At 45.9% G+C, this 21,034-nt stretch overlaps 1 protein-coding gene across 5 annotated transcripts in view; it reads right to left on the reverse strand.

The window, feature by feature from the left end:
- clip1a (CAP-GLY domain containing linker protein 1a) overlaps positions 1 to 21,034 on the reverse strand; it is a 231,074-nt gene that overhangs the window by 53,489 nt on the left and 156,551 nt on the right. The gene's annotated exons all lie outside the window — the stretch shown is intronic.

A 21,034-nucleotide genomic window follows, 5' to 3' on the forward strand; every position in this document is an offset into this window, starting at 1 on the left:
AAAACGTCTCTTTCGCTAAATCTCTTATCCATGCATCTTACATAGAAGTTAGCCCCTCTGGCATTTGGGCAAGACAGGGATAATAAAGACAGTCATAAACAAAATACAAGTATTTTTAACAAAACCAATCCATCTTTCTTGTCCTGCATTCTGCATTTTGGATAATCTATCCCTGATATCACACACTTCATCTTTAAACACCAGAAAATTGCCTGACTGCGCTGTCAGCTATAATCTGGTTCAAAGCCATGAACTACAGCAACACAACAACTGAAGTAAATTACACTGCAGATCTGCATTCAGGAATGATGCTCAATTTACGGGATTATCAGGCAGATAGTTTTACATCTGAAATTTCCAGCAAACCAGATTACATAACATAAACAAGCAACAAACATCTGGATTGTTTCTAGAAAAATCATAATTAGCAAAAACATTTTTATCAAAAATGCAAATCCAGCTATTTTTCTCTCATTTTACTTCTTAAAGCATCATTTATCATCAGTTCTAAAGCATACAACTTGTTTCAATCTTATTAAAATTTAAAAAAGATAGTAGCTGATATATTCTTAAACTATTCTACCACAGATTGTTCCAAAATATATATTTGGTTTTGTAGTTTGTTCCATGAAGCCAAGATGGAGAAAGTATCTTGAGCAAACCACATAGGAAGCAGAATTTACCAACTACGCAGAAAAGTATTTCGGTTAACACGTGTAATGCACGTGTCATCTGCAAATTTCTTAATTATTCCCCCTACATTTACGTCCAAATCGTTAATATACATCACAAAAAGCAGGGGACCCAGTACCCTACGGAACCCCACTGGAAGCAGCCCTCCAGTCGCAAAAACACCTGTTAACAATTACCCTTTGTTTACTGCCACTGAGCCAATTTTGTATCCACCTTGCTACATTTCCCTGGATCCCATGGGCTTTTATTTTTTTTTAACCATTCTGCCATGTGAGACCTTGTCAAAAGCCTTGCTAAAATCCATGTAGACTAAAGGCTGGCTACCCGACAGGACCCGACGACTTGTCGGGTTTGGGTCTTACCTCCGGGTCTGGCATTCAGGCTCGTGTCAGACATGCTCTCTCACATCAGGTAAGTGGCTCCACGGTTAATATAATTTTTGGACTAGAAAGGTGGTTTTGTTACAGTTATTTTAAGCTTGTGCAGATCAGCAACAAAGTGAAAAACAGAAGGTAGGTTCACTGATGGTCGGGTCGGGTCAGGTCGGGCGCGGGAAAAAAATGGAAGGGCTCGACTTGAGTCAGGTCGGGCTCGGGATCAGATGTGGTTCTGTTGGGCTCGGGTCGGGTTTCGTTTGCAGACCCAAGCCGGCCTTTAATGTAGACCACATCAACTGTACTACCCGCATTAATCTTCCTTGTTACTTCCTCAAAAAATTCAATGAGGTTGGTCAGACAAGATCTTTCCTTAACAAATCCATGCTGACTATCCTTGATTAATCTGTGCCCTAAGTGACAGTTTATCCTGTCTCTCAGAATTGATTCCAATAATTTGCTCATTACTGAGGTTAGACTGACTGGCCTGTAATTATTTGGTCTATCCCTCACTCCCTTTTTAAATAGAGGTACAACGTTAGCAGTCCTCCAATCCTCCGGCATCAAACCTGTATCCAGTAAGGACTTGAAAATGATGGTCAGACCTTCCACTATTTCCTCTCTTGCTTCTTTTAACAGCCTGGGGTACATTTCATTCAGCCCTGGTGATTTATCAACTTTCAAAGATGCTAATCCTATTCATACTTCCTCGTTCCCTATGTTTATCACATCCAATACTTCACACTCCTCTTCCTTAACTACAATATCTGCATTGTCCCCCTCTTTGCAGAAGACAGATACAAAGTATTCTTTAAGAACAATACTAACATGTTCCGCCCCTACAAATAGGTTACCTTTTTGGTCTTTTATGGACCCTACTCTTTCCTTAGTTATCCTCTTACTCTTAATGTATTGATAAAGCATCTTTGGATTCACCTTGATTTTGTTTGCCAATATTCTTTCATGCCTTCTCTTAGCTTTCCTGATTTCCTTTTTAATTTCATCCCTCCACTTCCTATACACCTCTCAGCTTTCTGTAGTATTGAGCTCTCTGTGTCGGACAGAAGCTTTCCTTTTAGAGTCATAGACAGATACAGCACTGAAACAGGCCCTTCGGCCCACCAAGTCTGTGCCGACCAACAACTACCCATTTATACTAATCCTACATTAATCCCATATTCCCTACCACATCCCCACCATTCTCCTACCACCTACCTGCCTGCCTTATCCTGTAAACTCCTTGACATCCATGGGGCTCTAGATTTGGCCGTCCCAGCCTTTTTCTTTGTGGAAACATGTTTACTCTAAAACCTTTGAATGCCTCCCACTGCTCTGACACTGATTTACCTTCAAATAGCTGTTTCCAGTCCACTTTCGCTAAATCACTCCACAGCTTACTAAAATTGGCCTTTCCCCAATTGAGAACTCTAACTCGTGTTCTACCCTTGTCCTTTTCCATAATTATATTAAAGTACAACTTTGATCAAAATTGCCACTCCCCCTCCCCAACGTGTCAGACAACCCTGTAACCAGGAATGTTGAGCTGCCATTCCTGTCCCTTCTTGAGCTGTGTCTTTGTAATAGCTATGATATCATACTGCCACGTGTCTATCTGTGCCCTCAGCTCATCTGCTTTATTTGCTATCATCCTTGCATTGAAGTAGATACCCTTGAGCACTGCCAAACTGTTTTTTATTTTCTAATCTTTGTTTCCTCTGCCTTCCATCCTTTAATTTTCTGCCTTCCATTTTCATTTCTGATTTTGTCACACCTGAGTCTACCCTCAGGGCCCCATTCCCCTGCCAAACTAGTTTAAACCCTTCTCAACAGCACTAGCAAAATGTCCCGCAAGGAACTCAGTCTGCACTGAGTGCTGCTGGAGGGCACAGAGTGTGAAGAAGGGAGTTTGGTAAGTGAGGGGATTTTAAAGATTAATCTCACTAAAGTCGAGCTTTTGTTTTGTTTACAATTTGAAATTACTGTTTAAGAGGCAACTTCCTTACAGTTTTAAACAGGGGTATATAATCTCTCAGAGTAGCTGTAGCTCGTTAATTAGGTAGCTAACAAACTGGTTTCTGAGCTCTAGCAATGCTGATACATCATTGTTTTCAGAGAGTATAAATTCAGGGGACTCTGAGTGCTGCATGTCTGCACTGAGTGCTGCTGGAGGGCACAGAGTGTGAAGAAATGAGTTTGGTAAGTGAGGGAGTTCATTAAGGAGGGGAATTATAAATTAGTGAAGAAAAAATAAATTTAATTAAATTACCACAAGAAAGATGGCAGGACAGGTAATCTGTCACGGCTGCAGTATGTGGGAGCTCCTGGATGCCACAGCAATCTATGGCAACCACGTCTGTGTGAAGTGTCTGTGGCTTGAGGAGCTTCGGCTCAGAGTCAATGAGCTAGAAGCTGAGCTGCAGACATTGTGATGCATCAGGGAGGGGTAAAGTTACCTGGACACTTTGTTCCAGAAGACAGTCACACCCCTTAGGATAGGGTTGTCTGTTTTGGTCAGTGGTCAGGGACAGGAGGGTGTGACTGCGAGTCAGGCAGGTAAGGGGTTCGAGAAGTTGGGAGTGGAGGAGCCTCAGCACTTGCATTGAACAACAAGTCTGAGGTACTTTCAGATTGTGTGGAAAAGAGCAAGGACATGAGCAGACTGACCATGGAACCATGGTACAGGAAGCCGTTCAAGTTGGGGGGGGTGGGTGCGGTTAAAAGGAAAGTAGTGGTAGTAGGGGACAGTATAGCGTGGGGTATTGACAATGTTCTCTGTAGCAAAGAGCGAGAGTCCAGAAGGCTATGTTGCCTGCCTGGTGCCAGGGTTTGGGACATCTGCTCAGGGCTGGAGAGGAACTTACAGTGGGTACATGTAGGTACCAATGACATAAGCAGGACAAGGAAAGAGGTTCTGCATAGTCAGCAAGAGGAGCTAGGCACCAAATTAAGCAGAACCTCAAAGATAATAATTTCTGGATTATTACCTGAGCCACGTGCAAATTGGAGTGGGGCAAATAAGATTAGAGAAATGAATGCGTGACTCAAAGACTGGTGTGGTAGAAGTGGGTTCCGTGGGGCACTGGCACTAGTACTGGGGAAAGTGGAAGTTGTACCTGTGCAGCTGAACTGTGCTGGGACTAGTGCTCTAGTGAGCCACATAACTGAGGAGATAGAGAGGATTTTAAACTAAACAATGGGGGCAAAGGATCAAATTTGGGAAGATGTCGGACATCAATGAGTAGAGACAAGGCAAGAGAGAAAGGTATTAATATGGGAAAAGATAAACAGACCGTGACAGGAAGGGACAATGAGTACAAATCTAAGAGTAAATCAGCAGACAAGGCCAGAGGTTAGAAAAATAATAAAAGGACAAGACTAAAGGCTCTGTCTCTGAATGCACATAGCATTTGAAACAAAACATATGAACTGATAGCACAAATAGAAATAAATAAGTACAAACTGATAGCCATTACATAGACATGGCGACAGGATGACAAAGATTGGAACCTGACTAATGAAGGGTATATGACATTTAGGAAGGACAGGAAGCTAGGAAAAGGTGGAGGGGTGGCTCTGTTACTTAATGATGGAATTAGCAAAATGGAGAGGGATAACTTAAGTTCAGGAAACCAGGATGTAGAAGCGGTTTGGGTTAGGATGAGAAATGATAAAGGCAAGAAGTCACTTGTGGGAGTGGTGTACACTAACAGGTGGGACAAGGTATAAAGGAAGAAATAAAGGGTGCTGTCAGAAAGGTACAGTGATAATCATGGGGGATTTTAATCTACATATAGATTGGAAAAATCAGATTGGCAAAGGTAGCTTAGATGAGGAGTTCAGAGAATGTTTTCGGGATAGTTTTTTTTTAAGAACAGCATGTTCTGGAGTCAACCAGGGAGCAGGCTATACTAGACCTGATATTGTGCAACGAGATAGGATTACTTAATGACCTCAAAGTGAAGATGCCCCTAGGCAGCAACGATCATAATATGATTGTAAAATTCAATCAGTTTGCGGGAAAGAGTGAGTCTAAGACTAGTATTTTAAACTTAAATAAGGGCAATTATGAGAGCATGAAAGCAGAGCTAGCAAAGTAAGTTAAGGGATAGGTCAATAGCGATCCAGTGGCAAACATTCAAGGGAATATTTCAGAATACACAGAATAAATACATTCCAACGAGAAAGAAAAACTCCAAGGGGAGGATCCACCATCTGTGGTTAATTAAAAAAGTTAAAGATAGTATCAAACCTAAAAAGAAAGCATATAATTGCCCAAGGTGGGTGGCAGGTCAGAAGATTGGAAAGAATATAAAACGCAGCAAAGAACAAGTAAAAGATTAATATAAGGAGGGAAAATTAGAGTACGAGAGAAAGCTGGCTAGAAATATAAAAACAGATAGTAAGAAATTCTATAGATATTTAAAAAAGAAAAGTTAACAGTGAGCGTTGGTCCTATAGAAAGTGAGTCTGGGGAATAAATAAGGGAAAACAAGGAGATGACAGACGAATTGAGCAGGTATTTTGCATTGGTCTTTACCACAGAGGATACAAGTAACATCCCAGAAATAGCTGTAAATCAGGAAATGGAAGGGAGGGAGGAACTCAAGAAAATTACAATCATCACCGAAGTGGTACTGAGCAAATTGTTGGAGCTGTGGGCTGTTAAGTCCCCGGGTTCCTGATAGACTTCATCCTCGTGTTAAAAGAAGTGGCTAGTGAGATAGTTGATGTGTTGTTTTAATTTTCCAAAATTCCCTAGATTCAGGGAAGATTCCATCAGATTGGTTATCAGGTTATTTTCCAATGTAACTCCTTTATTCAAAAAGGGAAGGAGACAGAAAGTAGTAAGCTACTGTAAGATTTAAGGTTGTTATGGAAAAGGACATAGAAGGACCAGAAATAAGAGTACCGAATTGGCGGAAAGCAGATTTCAATATGATAAAACAGGATCTGGCCAAAGTGAACTGGCAGCAGCTTCTTATAGGAAAGTCTACATCAGACCAGCGGGAGTCATTTAGAATGGAAATTGTGAGTGTTCAGGTGCAGCATGTTCCTGTAAAGGTGAAGAGTAGGACCAACAGATCAAGGGAACCCTGGATGTCAAGGGATATAGAGGATTGGATAAGGTAAAAAAAAGGAGGCGTATGGCAGATTCAGAGTGCTGAAAACAGCTGAGGCCCTAGAGGAGTATAGAAAGTGTAGGGAAGTACTTAAAAAAAAGTAATTAGAAGAGCGAAGAGGGGTCTTAAAAAATTACTGGCAGACAAAGGAAAATCCCAAGGCGTTTTATAAGTATGTTATGGGCAAGAGGATAACCAGGGAAAAAGTGGGGCCCATTAGGGATCATAGAGGCAATCTGTGTGTGGAGCCGGAAGACATAGGGGAGGTTTTGAATGATTACTTTTCATCTGTGCTCGCTATGGAGAGGGACGATGTAGGTGTAGTGATCAGGGAGGGGGATTGTGATATACTTGATCAAATTAGCATTGTAAAGGAGGAAATATTGGCTGTATTGGCAGGCTTAAAGGTGGATAAATCCCAGGCTGGACAGGCTAGACTTGAATCCGCTGGAGTTTAGAAGTGTATGAGGTGACTTGATTGAAACATATAAGATCCTGAGAGGTCTTGATAAGGTGGATGTGGAAAGGATGTTTCCTCTTGTGGAAGAATCTAGAACAAGGGGTCACTGTTTAAAAATAAGGGGTCACCCTTTTAAGACAGAGATGAGGAGAAATCTTTTCTCTCAGAGGGTCGTGAGTCTTTGGAACTCTCTTCCTCAAAAGGCGGTGGTATATTTGAATATTTTTAAAGGCAGAGGTAGATAAATTCTTGATAAGCAAGGGGATGAAAGGCTATTGTGTCATAGAGCCATAGAGTTATACAGCTCAGAAACAGGCCGTTCAGCCAATGATGCCTGTCTCGGCCATCAAGCACCTAACTATTCTAATCCCATTTTCTTGCACTTGGCCCGTAGCCTTGTATGCTATGGTGTTTCAAGTGCTCATCTAAATACTTCTTGAATGTCGTGAGGGTTCCTGCCTCTACCACCTCTTCAGGCAGTGCATTCCTGATTCCAACCATCCAGAGTGAAATTTTTTTCCCTCAAATCCCCTCCAAACCTCCTGCCCTTTACCTTAAATTTATGCCCCCCTAGTTATTGACCCCTCCGCTAAGGGAGAAAGTTTCTTCCTATCTAACCTATCAATGCCCCCATAATTTTGTCTACCTCAATCATGTCCCCCCACTGTGTTTTCTGCTCTAAGGAAAACAACCCTAGCCTTTTCAGTCTCTCTTCATAGCTGAAATGCTCCAGTCCAGGCAACATCCTGGTGAATCTCCTCTGCACCCTCTCCAGTGAAATCACATATTTTCTATAGTGTGGTGCCCAGAACTATACACAGTCCTCCAACTGTGGCCTAACTAGCGTTTTATACAGCTCCATCATAACCTCCCTCCTCTTATATTCTATGCCTCGGCTAATAAAGGAAAGTATCCCATATGCCTTCCTAACCACCTTATCTACCTGTGTTGCTGCCTTCAGTGATCTATGGACAAGTGCACCAAGGTCCCTCTCACCCTCTGTACTTCCTAGGCTCCTACCATCCATTGTATATTCCCTTGCCTTGTTAGTCCTCCCAAAATGCATCACCTCACACTTCTCAGGATTAAATTCCATTTGCCACTGCTCTGCCCAACTTACCAGCCCATCTATATCGTCCTGTAATCTAAGGCTTTCCTCCGCACTATTTATGACACCACCAATTTTCGTGTCACCTGCGAACTTAACTTGTGGATAAAAGGTTATTGCGGGTTGGCGGGAATGTAGAGTCGAGATTACAATCAGATCAGCCATGATCTCATTGAATGGCAGAGCAGGCTCGAGGGGCCGAGTGAGCGACTCCTGTTTCTAATTTGTATGTTGGTATGTCCCGGCTCTGTACAGGTGCAATCCATCCGGCCTGTTCAGATCCCATCTCACCCAGAGCTGGTCCCAATGTCCCAAGAATCTAAAACCCTCCCTCCTGCACCAACTTTCCAGCCACGCATTCATTTGTCTTATCCTTCTCTTCCTGTACTCACTTGCACGTGGCACTAGGAGTAATCTGGAGTTCACTCCTTTTGAGGTCCTGCTTGCTAATTTCTTGCCTAGCTCAATAAACTCTTTCTACCTATGTCGTTGGTACTAACATGGACCACGATTGCTGGCTATTTACCCTGTCCACTCAGGATGCTTTGTAGCTGCTTAGTGACATCCTTGACCCTGGCACGAGAGGAAATGTACCATCCTGGATTCACGTCTGCGGTGACAGAAAGACCCGTCTGTTCCCCTGACTATTGAATCTCCTATCACTATTGCTCTTCCAGTCTTCCTTGTTTTCCCTTGTGCAGCTGAGCCACCCATGGTGCCATGACTTGGCTCTGGTTGCACTCCCCAGATGAACCATCACCTTCCTCAGTATTCAGAATTGAATACATGTTGGAGAGTTAGACACACTCAGGGGACTCCTGCACTACCTGCCTGTGTCTTCTTGAATGTCTGGTGGTCACCCATTTGAACTATCCCCGCATCCTTTTAAGCTGCAGGGTGACCACATCTATAAAGGTGCTATCCAAGAAGCTCTCACCCTCGTGGATGTACTGCAGTGTTGCCAGCTGCCACTCAAGTTCCGAAACCCAGAGCTCAAGCTGCTGCAACGGATGACACTTCCTGCACATATGCTTATCCAAGATACGAGAAGCATCCTGGAGCTGCCACATAGCACAGGATGTGCACTCTAGAGGTTGGAGCAGCCCTGCCATTCCTTTATTTATTAGTTAATAACCTTGCCACTGCTAATAAACCTTACTAATACTGATAAATCTTATTAATACTTAATAAACCTAATTGGTAGTAATAAACATAAAAAGAAGCTAAGAGACACTAGTTTATTTCTTAGTTTAGATAATTAGGAAATACTCATCAACCAAACACCCCGTGATGTCACACCTTGATTTTTCTTTCCAAATGCTGGTAGACAGGTGGCAGCAGCAGCTAGCTCCGCCCTCGCTGTTTCTCGCTCTCTGGTGAACTCTCTCCCTCTCCCCCCCCCCACCCCCGGGCTCTTTATGCTCTGCTCTGGCTGTTTCCCGCTCTCTGGTGAACTCTCTCTCTCTCCACACCCCCCCCCCCGCCCCGGGCTCTTTATGCTCTGCTCCGCTCTCGCTGTTTCCCGCTCTCTGGTGAACTCTCTCTCTCTCTCCCACCACCCCCCTGGGCTCTTTATGCTCTGCTCCGCTCTCGCTATTTCCAGCTCTCTGGTGAACTCTCTCTCTCCCCCTGGGCTCTTTACACTCAGCTCTATTCCTGCTGTTTCCCAGTCTCTGGGTGAACTCACTGTCTCTCAGGCTCTTTATGCTCTGCTCTTGCTGTTTCTGGGTGAGCTCTCTCTTATTTACTAAAGTAGTCTGTGCCTGCATGCAGAAAGACCTGGACAACATTCAGCCTTGGGTTGATAAGTGGCAAGTAACATTCGCATCACACAAGTGCCAAGCAATGGACACGTCCAACATCCAGGTTCTTCCCTTCGCCCCTTGTCATTCAGTGACATTATCATTGCTGAATCCCCCAAATAAACATCCTGGGGGTTACCACTGAGCAGAAACCTAACTGGACCAGCCAGATAACTACTGTGGCTAGAAGAGCAGGTCAGAGCCTGAATATTCTACAGACAGTAACTCACCTTCTGACTCCCCAAAGTCTGCCACCATCTACAAGGCACAAGTCAAGAGTGCTGGACGCATGCAGGTCCAACAACACTCAAGAAGCTCAACACCATACACGACAAAGCAACCTGCTTGATCAGCACCCCATCCACCAGCTTCAACATTCATTCCCTCCACCACCGGTGCACAGTGACAGCAGTATGTACCATCTGCAAGATGCACTGCAGCAACTCGCCAAGCCTCTATCAACAGCACTTTCCAAACCCGCGACCTCTACCACCTAGAAGGACAAGGGCAGCAGGCGCATGGGAACACCACCACCTACAAGTTCCCTTCTAAGCCAAATACCATCCTGACTTGGAACTATATCGCAGTTCCTTCAATGTCACTGGATCAAAAAAGGAACTCCCTTCCTACACCTTGGGTGTGCCTACACCACATGACCTGCGGCAGTTCAGCACCAGCTTCAAGGGCAACTAGGGATAGGCAATAAATGCTGGCCTTGCCAGCAATGCTCACATCCCATGAAAGGATTAAAAAAAAAGCTAAGTTTATAATTATTGCTGAAAACATTTCTGGCCTTAAAAATTAATCTTATATTTATAGAATGTAAAATTTCTACACGATAAACTAGCGCATATGCTTAAAATAATCTTTTTTCAAAGTTCATGAAACTTTAGCTTCTACCTTAATTCCACGTTGTTACGACCGAGGCAGGAGGAGTGCACTGTCTTTTCTAGTTCCACTTCTCCACAGGTCCCAACATATATTTAAATATTTACCCGGTTACCGGTACAGCCAATTGTATACTTTATTTTTTCTCCCAGAACAAAATGTTGTTTATTAAAGAAACCTATTATCAGTTTGTTATGAAACAAGACTTAACCAGTAATGAAGCAAAGCATTAACTGATTGGGGAATTTAAAAAGAGAACTTTCATATTTCAATTACACTCACACACACATTGGAAAAAATACAGAAATTCTATCTGCAGAGGTCTGTTACAAAAAAAGAAAACTTTGGCCAAATACTTTCTAATTCTTGAAAAAAAGATATGGAAGGAAGTCAGTTGTCCCTATTTTGGTCTGGTCTTCGGGTATATGAAGACGGGTCAATGGGATCATTTCAGAAGCAGTCTGTTCTGGAGATGTCGAAAAACATTCTAGTAGGCTTTCCAGGAGAAATATGGCATCAAGCACACACTTGAATCGTGGGATTTTTCTCAGCTTCTCAGGGACTATGCAGCATCAGGGATTTTAGCTCTCTTTCACTGGATTTTTGCAGGATTTCTTCAGAGGTAGAGAAGGTGGTGAGCTGGGTGGTTTCTTTCTCCTTGGCAGGAAATCAGCAACTGTTCACACCCGAACTAAAATGAAAACAATGTCCAAACCCAAAACAGAGAGTCGACCTCCTGACCTCCATAAACCTTGACATGTGGCTTCTCTGTAACCATTTTTCCAAGTCACCAAGGGTTCTGTTGTCTATTGAGTTCAAATCACAGGTGGTTTCCGAACAACATCTCAAGTGTCCTTTTGGTGAACTTGGTAAAAAAAATTACATCCATGGAATCTTTTCAGTTTTAACACAAGTCCTCAAGAAATAAAAATATTTTAAAAAAAAATTGAAGCACTTTCCTAACAACACGTATGTCGTAATCATTTATTTCACTGTCTGCAAAATTTAATTAAAAGTGAAGAATAATCAGTGCATCTTACTTCCTGGTTTGCTGCATGTGAGAATACTTAAATGTGAATGACTGCTTAGCCTACTTGATCATATCACTATTGCTGGATACCTGGAGATTTCCTCAAGTTGCTGCCAGATTCAAACTATCAGGAAAGGGGAAATCCATGCTGCAGAGATCACTAGATCTTTGTGGGCAGGTTTCTTCAAGATCAGCAGCAAACACCATTGCTTTGCTGCTGACCATACAATTTGGGTCAATATGTTCAACTGACAATTTGAACCTACAGATCTTGCAGAAAATTATTGCATTATCTATGCCACCAAAATTTCCAATTTTGCACTCCTTCACTGTTACCCCCGCGAAAACAATATTTATGTTAACCACAACTCTACCGCCTTACAAAAATCAACAGTGATCATGATTTTCCTGAATTGAAACCTATTTTTTTGCCACTGGAAAATAATGGTGCCTAGCAACAGTGTGATTTCTCCAAGAATGGTATGGAAAACGGAGGGACATGTATTTATTTAAATTAAGTTTACTCTCAAGAAATATTCAGAATTATTATATTGACTTACTGGTTATTATTTATTGTCTTTTGTTGGAACTGTGGCACGAATGTTACTTGCCACGTATCAGCTCAAGCCTGAATATTGTCTAAGTCTTGCTACATGTGGGCACTGATTGCTTCTGTATGAGGTGTTGCAAATAATACTGAACATTGTGTAATTGTCAACGAATATTCCCACGTTGGAGGATAGGTCATTGATGAAACAGCTGAAGATGGTTGGGCCTAGGACACTACCCTGAGGAACTCCTACAGTGATGTACTGGGGTTGATATGATTGGCCTCCAACAACAATTACCATCTTCCTTTGTGCTAGATATAACTCCAGCCAGAGGAGAGTTTTCCCCCCCAATTCCCACTGACGTCAACTTTGCTAGGCTTCCTCAGTCAAATGCTGCTTTAATGTCAAGGCCAACACTCTCACCTTACCTTTGGAATTCAGCTCTTTTGTCCACATTTGGATCAAGGCAGTAATGGGGTCTGGAGCTGAACTGCCCTGGTGGAACCCGAACTGAGCATCAGTGAGCAGGTTGTTGCTGAGTAAGTGCCACTTGACAGCACTGTCAAGGACACCTCCCATCACTTTGCTGATTGAGAGTAGACTGATGGGGCAGTTAATTGGCCAGATTGGATTTATCTTGCTTTTTGTGGATATGACTTACCCGGGGCAATTTTCTACACTGTCGGATAGATGATGCCTATGCTTTAGCTATGCTGATTTAATAATGTCACTGAAAAAGTTGGGGGCAAGCATTGGTCACATGACTTCTGATTTCCCACCCTGCTTGCTGGAATGCATTAAGATTAGAAATACAGGAAAATATGGGGATATTATTAACGGTGAAATTATCATGCTAGATTACAAAACCTACAGTGTAAATCACCAATCTCTCCAATACAGGCAAATTTGAGCCAGCATTTACCTGGCTTTGGATACTTCCACAAATCTTTGTACCACCAGAGCAAAATTTGTTCTCTCGTTACCTGAAAACTGATTCAAAGGGCTGGATATTTAGCCAATAAGCAAAGTGAATCCAAAAATCTGTCTTGGTCAAGAATATGGGGTGGTTGGAGATTTTCAGACATGAAGCAGCCTTAGTAACCAATGAAAAAACTTTTTAATTGCCCAGGAAGTAACTTGCCAACAAAACAAATTCTTTTATCCATGTTAAACACAATAGATTTATCTTAAAATTGCCTTATCCTATAAAAATTTGCTCTTAACTGAAAACATTCCCATTACAAATGCACCACTCCACTTTTGCTGACAGATCTTAAACTGAGTTAGAATACCCAGGGGTGTGGTGGAGATATACATGGATATGTTATGTATATCCAACTATAAATATTTGTTATTGAGCATATGGTTACTTCTGGGAAAGTAGAAGTAGCACCTTATCCACATCAATTGGTCACCAGGGCCTTTGGTGTCACTCCTGCCCAACATCCCGGCCCCGCTGCAGCCACTGTTAAGCCCTGTTGTTGCCATGGAAAAAGCTGAAATGACCCAACAAGACTACATATGGTGGGACTTACTCAGGGAGCTATAGAGGGATTCAGGTGAAGAGTGGGAAGAGAGAGACAAGAAAACCTGGGAATAGCAATTGTTGGGGAGGAAGGGTGGAGCGAGGAGAACACAGTGCCAAAGTAGACAGCAGAGGTAGTGGTGATGCCCACGGTGACAACAATTCAACATAAGGTTCTATATGTAATGCTGATGACACCCAACTCTACCTCACCACCGCTTTTGACCACACGGCTTCTGTGTTGTCAGACTGCTTGTCTGATATTCAGTCCTAGAAGAGCTGGAATTTCCTTCAATTAAACATCAAGATGACAAATGCCAAAATCTGCAACACTGAGAACTCTGCATTTGTCCAACTCTGGCCTCTGTGCTTACTCCACTTCTTTTGCCTGACCCACTGAAGACCATGTCTATGCCTTTAGCTCTGGAATTCTCTCCCTAAACCTCTTCGCCTCCCTCTCTCCTTTAAGATGTTCCTTAAAACCTACCTCTTTGACCAAGCTTTTGATTCCCTGTCCTCATGCATCTTTCTTAAGCTCTGTGTCAATCTTTGTCAGATTATGCTCCTGTGCAGCACCTTGCGATATTTTACAACACTGAAGGTGCTATATAAATGCAAGTTGTTGTTGAGCAGGACTAAATTGTCCAAGCAAGTATCTTAAAGAAAGTGATGCCGCAGTGACAATGTGACAGAAAAGACAAGCAGACCATTTTTATTACATTAATTTAAAAAAAAACATGTGAATACTCAGAACAGACATAACAACATAAGAAACAGGAGTAGGCCATTTGGCCCCTCGAGCCTGCTCCGCCATTCAATATTATAGCTGATATGATTGTGGCCTTAACTCGACTTTCCTGCCTGCCCACCCCCCCATAACTCTGGGCTCCCTTGTAGATCAAAAATCTGTCTGTCTCAGCATTGAATATATTTACTGACTCGGCCTCCACTGCTCTCTGGGGAAGAGGATTCCAAAGATTAACGACCCTCAAGAGAGGAACTTGCTCCACATCTCCATCTTATTTTGAAACTATGCCCCCTGGTTCTAGATTCTCCCATAAGGGGAAACATCCTCTCAGTATCTACCCTGTGAAGTCCCCTCAGAATTTTACATGTTTCAATAAGATTACCTCTCATTCTTCTAAACTCCAATCAGTATTGTTAAATTCCAGAAAGCTTGTTGTGGAAGGATGATGCTGCAGCCCATCTTTTCTCAGTTTCACATTTATTGTGCAAAGGATTACAAGCATGTAGCTCCTCACTCAAAAACCTCCACCAAGCTCATGAAGAGTCTCCTCATAAGTGCTCACGTAAGACCCCAATTAACACCCTCCACCTGCACATAATTAAACAATTGATACACAATGAACAGATTCCCTTCCTTTTATAATAAAACTTATTTTTTTTATTTTATTTATTTAGAGAAACAGCACTGAAACAGGCCCTTCGGCCCACCGAGTCTGTGCCGACCATCAACCACCCATTTTTAAAATACTAATCCTACACTAATTCCATATTCCTACCACATCCCCACGTGTCCCTATATTTCCCTACCACTTACCTATACCTGGGGCAATTTATAATGGCCAATTTACCTATCAACCTGCAAGTCTTTTGGCTTGTGGGAGGAAACCGGAGCACCCGGAGAAAACCCACGCAGACACAGGGAGAACTTGCAAACTCCACACAGGCAGTACCCAGAATTGAACCCGGGTCGCTGGAGCTGTGAGGCTGCGGTGCTAACCATGCTCAACATGGTTAACATGCTCAAACAACATTTCAAAATAAATTCCATATTAGGTACAAAGTATTAGATTGTGAGACGCCCCCTCCTCTAGCACCCCAATTTCTTTGTTTCACTAAAAGAAATGCAAGTAGGATCAGATAGCTGATGACTTGCACATACCCATTTAAGTTTGGAGATTTCCTTTCCCTCCAGCATTTGTTTGAATCCAGCAAGGTCAATACATTGTCTTTTCTCACTTTCACTTTTTTTTTAAAAAAAAGAGAGTACATTGTCCTACAAAGAATGATTATCCACATAACATTCAATGGGTATTCTATCTTCAGTATGTTCAGAATTTCACCCAAAATATTTGATAAATAGAACCCCATATCCACTGCCTCCACAAGACCCAGTGTTTCCATGGCTAAAGTGCTTTTAACGACCCATTTTATTTCCTTAGCTTCCGAAGCTAAAGGACATTTCCTATTTTCACCCATTAGAAATATTATGAAACTAGCTGCACTCAAATACCCATCAGGAAGATTAGCATGTGAAACATCACTAAAAATTACTAGCTTCATGTTCTTTGAGTCACCTATGGATGGGAACTTCAGTACACAATTCTCCAGATTTAATTTTTTTCAATGTTTTATTTGCCCTTAAAACATTCTCAACCTATAGATGTTTCATCATCATGCTTAACTCCAGCACATCAAAACTAGCATCTGATCTAGTTTGAGTGCCCAACCAGTTTAATTGACCAATCAAGCCTCGCAATTGCTCACTCTCTGTTTTAGATACATCATCATCTTTCTATGATGACCTAGCACGATTAACTGGGATGGGAATAACATTCACTAAATAGGATTATTGATTTAAAGTTATTCCAGAATCAGTCTGCTTCATACCTAAACCAATATATTTAAAGGCTTCACAAGCCTGATTCACAATCTTGAATTCTGCCCTAATCTTAATAACGTATTTCACAAATTTGCAGAACTCATCAACGCGCATCATGAATATGCCTGAAAGTTTCCCTTTATACCAATAAAACATTGTAGGATTGGCTTTTAGTTGAACACAACCAATTTTCACCAAAACGGATCTCACCGAGAAATACCACACCCTGGAAGTATCATTAGGACCACAGACGCATTTGTTCAGTTTCCATAGTTTTTCTTCCCCATCTGTTGCCTCTTTAGGTGGTTTCAGAAACATTTCTCTCTGAAAGGTTTTACCCTGCAGAAATGCAGCTTTTATGACAATGGATCTACACTCCCCTGAATATGTGGCCAAAAGAACTAAAAAGATTTTCAAGATCACTTTTCCAGCTGTGGGAGAGTCCACTCTAACATCGGTACCACCCAGTCGCTCTTCAAAACCCCACGCAACTAGCCTCACTTAAGCCTTTTAAGTCCCATTACGAAGGACGTTTTCAGTACAAATCCATCTGTGTGACAAGGCCGGCTATCTCCTATCTAGTACCTCAGAGTAGACTTCAAACTCTCTCCATCTCTAATTCCTTATGTTTTGCTTCTCTTATTAGTTATTCTTGAGTTTACTGGCAGTCACTAAAACGTCACAGTCATGAGGACTTCTGCTTCTAGTTCTATTCAGAGTCTGCTTTCTAGCCTTCGTTTCATTATGGCATCTGTTCAAACTATTGCCTCTATTAACACTTTGATGTCTTTTGGGACAACTGCTGATAAAATCTCCCTCACATACGATTGGAGGCTCTTTCTCCAGTACATGATCACTTCCTTAGGCAAGAGTCACTTCCAGATCCACTATTAGAACTTGCACTGTGCTTTCTTACTCTCCACCCTTTCACCCCATTCCGCCAGTCCATGGACCTTGCTTCTTGGCCGTCATCTTGAACATTCAACCAATATTTAAACTTGCTAGATTTTCCTGAACGTCCCACAATTGTTGCATCCTTCCATTCATTAGACCCCTCTGGAGTATATGTCACCTGAGTACTTACTCGGAGCAATTGGCCTTTGGATGCCATATGTCTTTCCTGAGCATCATGATCGCTCACATTACTATCCAACCCTTGATCTACCATATTCTGTTCCTCAGGAACTTCATCACAAAACACATGAGCATTTGAGGTGCCTTATTTCCCTCTATCAGCTGCTCAGATTCTGAGATTTTGTAATCAACCCCAATTAATCATGAGGAATGAACCTTAACAGTTTGATTTCCATGCTTGATAACTATTGTCTTCTCGTCATGACCTATTGTCTTACCAGGGCCCTACCATTCTATATGACCCTCTCTCCTATAATACACAAACCTCCTGAATTGAATTCCGCCTCAGATAGCCTTATACGATGCCTCAGAGCTCTCTGAATTTTCTCAGAGACGTCAGCCTTGATGAAAGCCCATCTCCCAGCATCTAAAGCATTCAAATGTGCATAAAAAATTGAAATAATTGTAGTACCTTGTAGAGCAAGGTTGTCCAGCCTTTTCAGGAGGAGGGCCACATTGCAATTTTTGCTCAGCCCAGGGGGCCGGTGAGCAAATTTCAAGAGATAAAGACATTAACAATTTATCTCACTAATAAAAACAGATGTGCATTTTTGTGAAGAAGCTTTAAATGAGAAGACAAATTTATTGACTTACTTTCTCATCACTATTGTGAAAACTGATTTAGTAACATACCTGGTATTGTTTGTGCTTTATTAAGTAGTCAATCTCTGCCTGCACACTTGATCTAGCGATGCAGAGTAGTCTGTGTGTGTGTGTCTTGTTCTCTCTTTCCTCCCCCTTCCCCTCTAGGACTAGGGGACACAGATTGAAAGTTTTGTGCAAAGGATGCAGGGGAAAAATGAGGAAGTACTTTTTTATTTTACGCAGCGGGTGGTAATGACCTGGAACTTGCTGCCCACAAAGCTGGTGGAAGTGGAGACGATCAATGACTTCAAGAGGAAGATGAATGGTCACCCGAGAGAAATAGAATTGCAGGGCTACAGGGATTAAGCCAGGGAGTGGGACTGACTGCACAGCTCCATGGAGAGAAGGCATTGGCTTGAATTGGCTCCTTCTGTGCCAAAAGTAAATTGACTCCGACTCTCACCCTTCTCTGACTGTCTATCTCTCTTTCTCTCTCCCACTCTGTCTCTGTCCCTCTCCACCCCCCGTCTCTGCATCTCTCCCCTCTCTCTCTCCCCCCACCATACCCCTGCATCCAGTGTTCCCTGCTCAATGTCCCCGCCCCAGCCTGTGCCCCCACCCCCCTCTCTGTCCCCCTTTCTCTCTCTCTCTGGTTCTCTGACCCCCTTTCTCTGGCTCTGGCTCTCTGACCCCCTTTCTCTGGCTCTGGCTTTCTGACATTCGGCCCCCCTTTATCTCTGGCACTCGGCACCCCCCTCTCTCTCCCTCTGGCCCTCGGCCCCCCTTTCCCTCTCTCCCTCAGGCTCTCTGTCCCCCATTCTCTCTCTGGCTCTGTGTCCCCCATGCTCTTACTCTCTCTTCTTCCCCTCCGCCTCTCCGTCTCCCTTTCTCCCTCCCTCTGCCTCCGTTCCCCCCCGCCCCTCCCCGGCTCTCCGTCCCTCCCTCGCACCCCCCTCCCTCCCTGCCCAGGCTCTCCGTTCAGTTCCCCCCCCCCATCGCTCCCTCCCCAGCTCTCCGTTCCCCCCACCAACTCCCTCCCCTGCTCCGTTCCCCCCCCCAACTCCCTCCCCGGCTCTCCCGTTCCCCCCCCACTCCCTCCCCGGCTCTCCGTTCCCCCACCCCACTCCCTCCCTCCCTCCCCGGCTCTCCGCCCCCCTCCTTACCTCCCTCCCAGGCTGCTCCCCCCGCCCCCCGCCCCCTCCCGCTCTCCCTCCCTCCCCGGCTCTCCGTCCCCACCCCTCCCTCTTCGGCTCTCAGTCCCGCCCCCTCCCTCCCTCCCCCCCCCCGGGCTCTCCGTCCCCCCCTCCCTCCCTCCCCGGCTCTGTCCCCTTCTTGCCCTCCCTCCCTCCCTGCGTCCCCCTCTCTCCCTCCACGGCTCTCAGTCCCGCCCCCTCCATCCCTCCCCCCCCCCCCCCCACCGTCTCTCCGTCCCCCTCCCTACCCACCCCCCCGTCTCTCCGTCCCCCTCCCTCCCCCAACAGGCTCTCCATCCCCCTCCCTTCCTCCCTCCCTCCCCGGCTCTCCGTCCACCTCTCTCCCTCCCTCCCCGGCTCTCCGTCCCCCCCTCCCTGCGTTCCCCCTCCCTCCCTGGCTTTCCGTCCCCCTGTCTCTCTCCCTCCTGGCTCCGTTCCCCTCTCTCTCCCCCCTCCACCCCCCGACTCTCTGTCCCTCCCCCTCTCTCCTTCCCTCCCTCCTTGGCTCTCCGTCCCCCTCTCTCCCTGGCACTCCGTCCCCCTCCCTCCCCAACTCTCCGTTCCCCTTTCTCCCTCTCTCTCGCCCCCCCCCCACCCCCCGACTCCGTCCCTCCCCCTCTCCGGCTCTCCGTTCCCCCCTCTCCTTCCCTCCCTCCCCCTCTCTCCTTCCCTCCCTCCCCGGCTCTCCTTCCCCCTCTCTCCTTCCCTCCCTCATCCTCTCTCCCTCCCCGACTCTCCGTCCCCCTCACTCCTCCTCCTTCGCACCCCCCTCCCTCCCTGCCCAGGCTCTCCGTTCAGTTCCCCCCCCCATCGCTCCCTCCCCGGTTCTCCGTTCCCCACCCCCCACCCTCCCTCCCTCCCCGGCTCTCCGTCCCCCTCCTTACCTCCCTCCCAGGCTGTTCCCCACCCACCCCTCCCTCCCCGGCTGTCACCACCCCCCCACTCCCCCGCTCTCCCTTACTCCCTCCCCGGCTCTCCGTCCCCACCCCTCCCTCCCCGGCTCTCAGTCCCGCCCCCTCCCTCCCTCCCCCCCACCGGCTCTCCGTCCCTCCCTCCCCTGCTCTGTCCCCTTCTTGTCTCCCTCCCTCCCTGCATCCCTCTCTCTCCCTCCCCGGCTCACCCTCCCGCCCTCCCCGGCTCTCCGTCCCTCCGTCCCCCTCCCCTCCCCTCTGTCCCCCTCTCTCCCTCCCTCCCTCCGCGGCTCTCCGTCCCCGGCCCTCTGTCCCCCTCTCTCCCTCCCGGCTCCGTCCCCCTCTCCGGCTCTCCGTCCCCTTCTCTCCCTCCCCGGCTCTCCGTCCCCCTCTCCGGCTCGCCGTCCCCGGCTCTCCGTCCCCCTCCCTCCCTCTGTCTCCCTCTCTCCTTCCCTCCCTCCCCGGCTCTCCGTCCCCCTCTCTGCTTCCCGGCTCTCCGTCCCCCTCTCTCCTTCTCTCCCTCCCCGGCTCTCCGTCCCCCTCTCTCCTTCCCTCCCTGCCCGGCTCTCCGCCCCCCTCTCTCCCTCCCTGGCTCTCCGCCCCCCTCTCTCCCTCGCTCCCCGGCTCTCCGTCCCCTTCTCTGGCTCACCGCCCCCCTCTCTCCATCTCTCCGTACCCTTCTCTGGCTCTCCGTCCCTCCCTCTCCCCGGCTCTCCGTCCCCCTCTCTCCCTCCCTCCCCGGCTCTCCGTCCCCCTCTCTCCCTCCCTCGCCGGCTCTCCGTCCCCTTCTCTGGCTCCGTCCCCCTCTCACCCTCTCTCCGTCCCCTTCTCTCCCTCCCCGGCTCTCCGTCCCCCTCTCTCCCCGGCTCTCCGTCCCCCTCCCTCCCCGGCTCTCCGTCCCCCTCCCTCCCTCTCTCCGTTCCCTTCTCTCCGTCTCCCTCGCTCTCCGTCCCCCTCTCTCCCTCTCCCCAGCTCTCCGTCCCCCTCTCTCTCTCTCCCGCCCCGGCTCTCCGTCCCCCTCGCTCCCTCCCGCC

This window comes from Heterodontus francisci, chromosome 23, assembly GCF_036365525.1.
Source record: "Heterodontus francisci isolate sHetFra1 chromosome 23, sHetFra1.hap1, whole genome shotgun sequence".
Classification (NCBI taxonomy): domain Eukaryota; kingdom Metazoa; phylum Chordata; class Chondrichthyes; order Heterodontiformes; family Heterodontidae; genus Heterodontus; species Heterodontus francisci.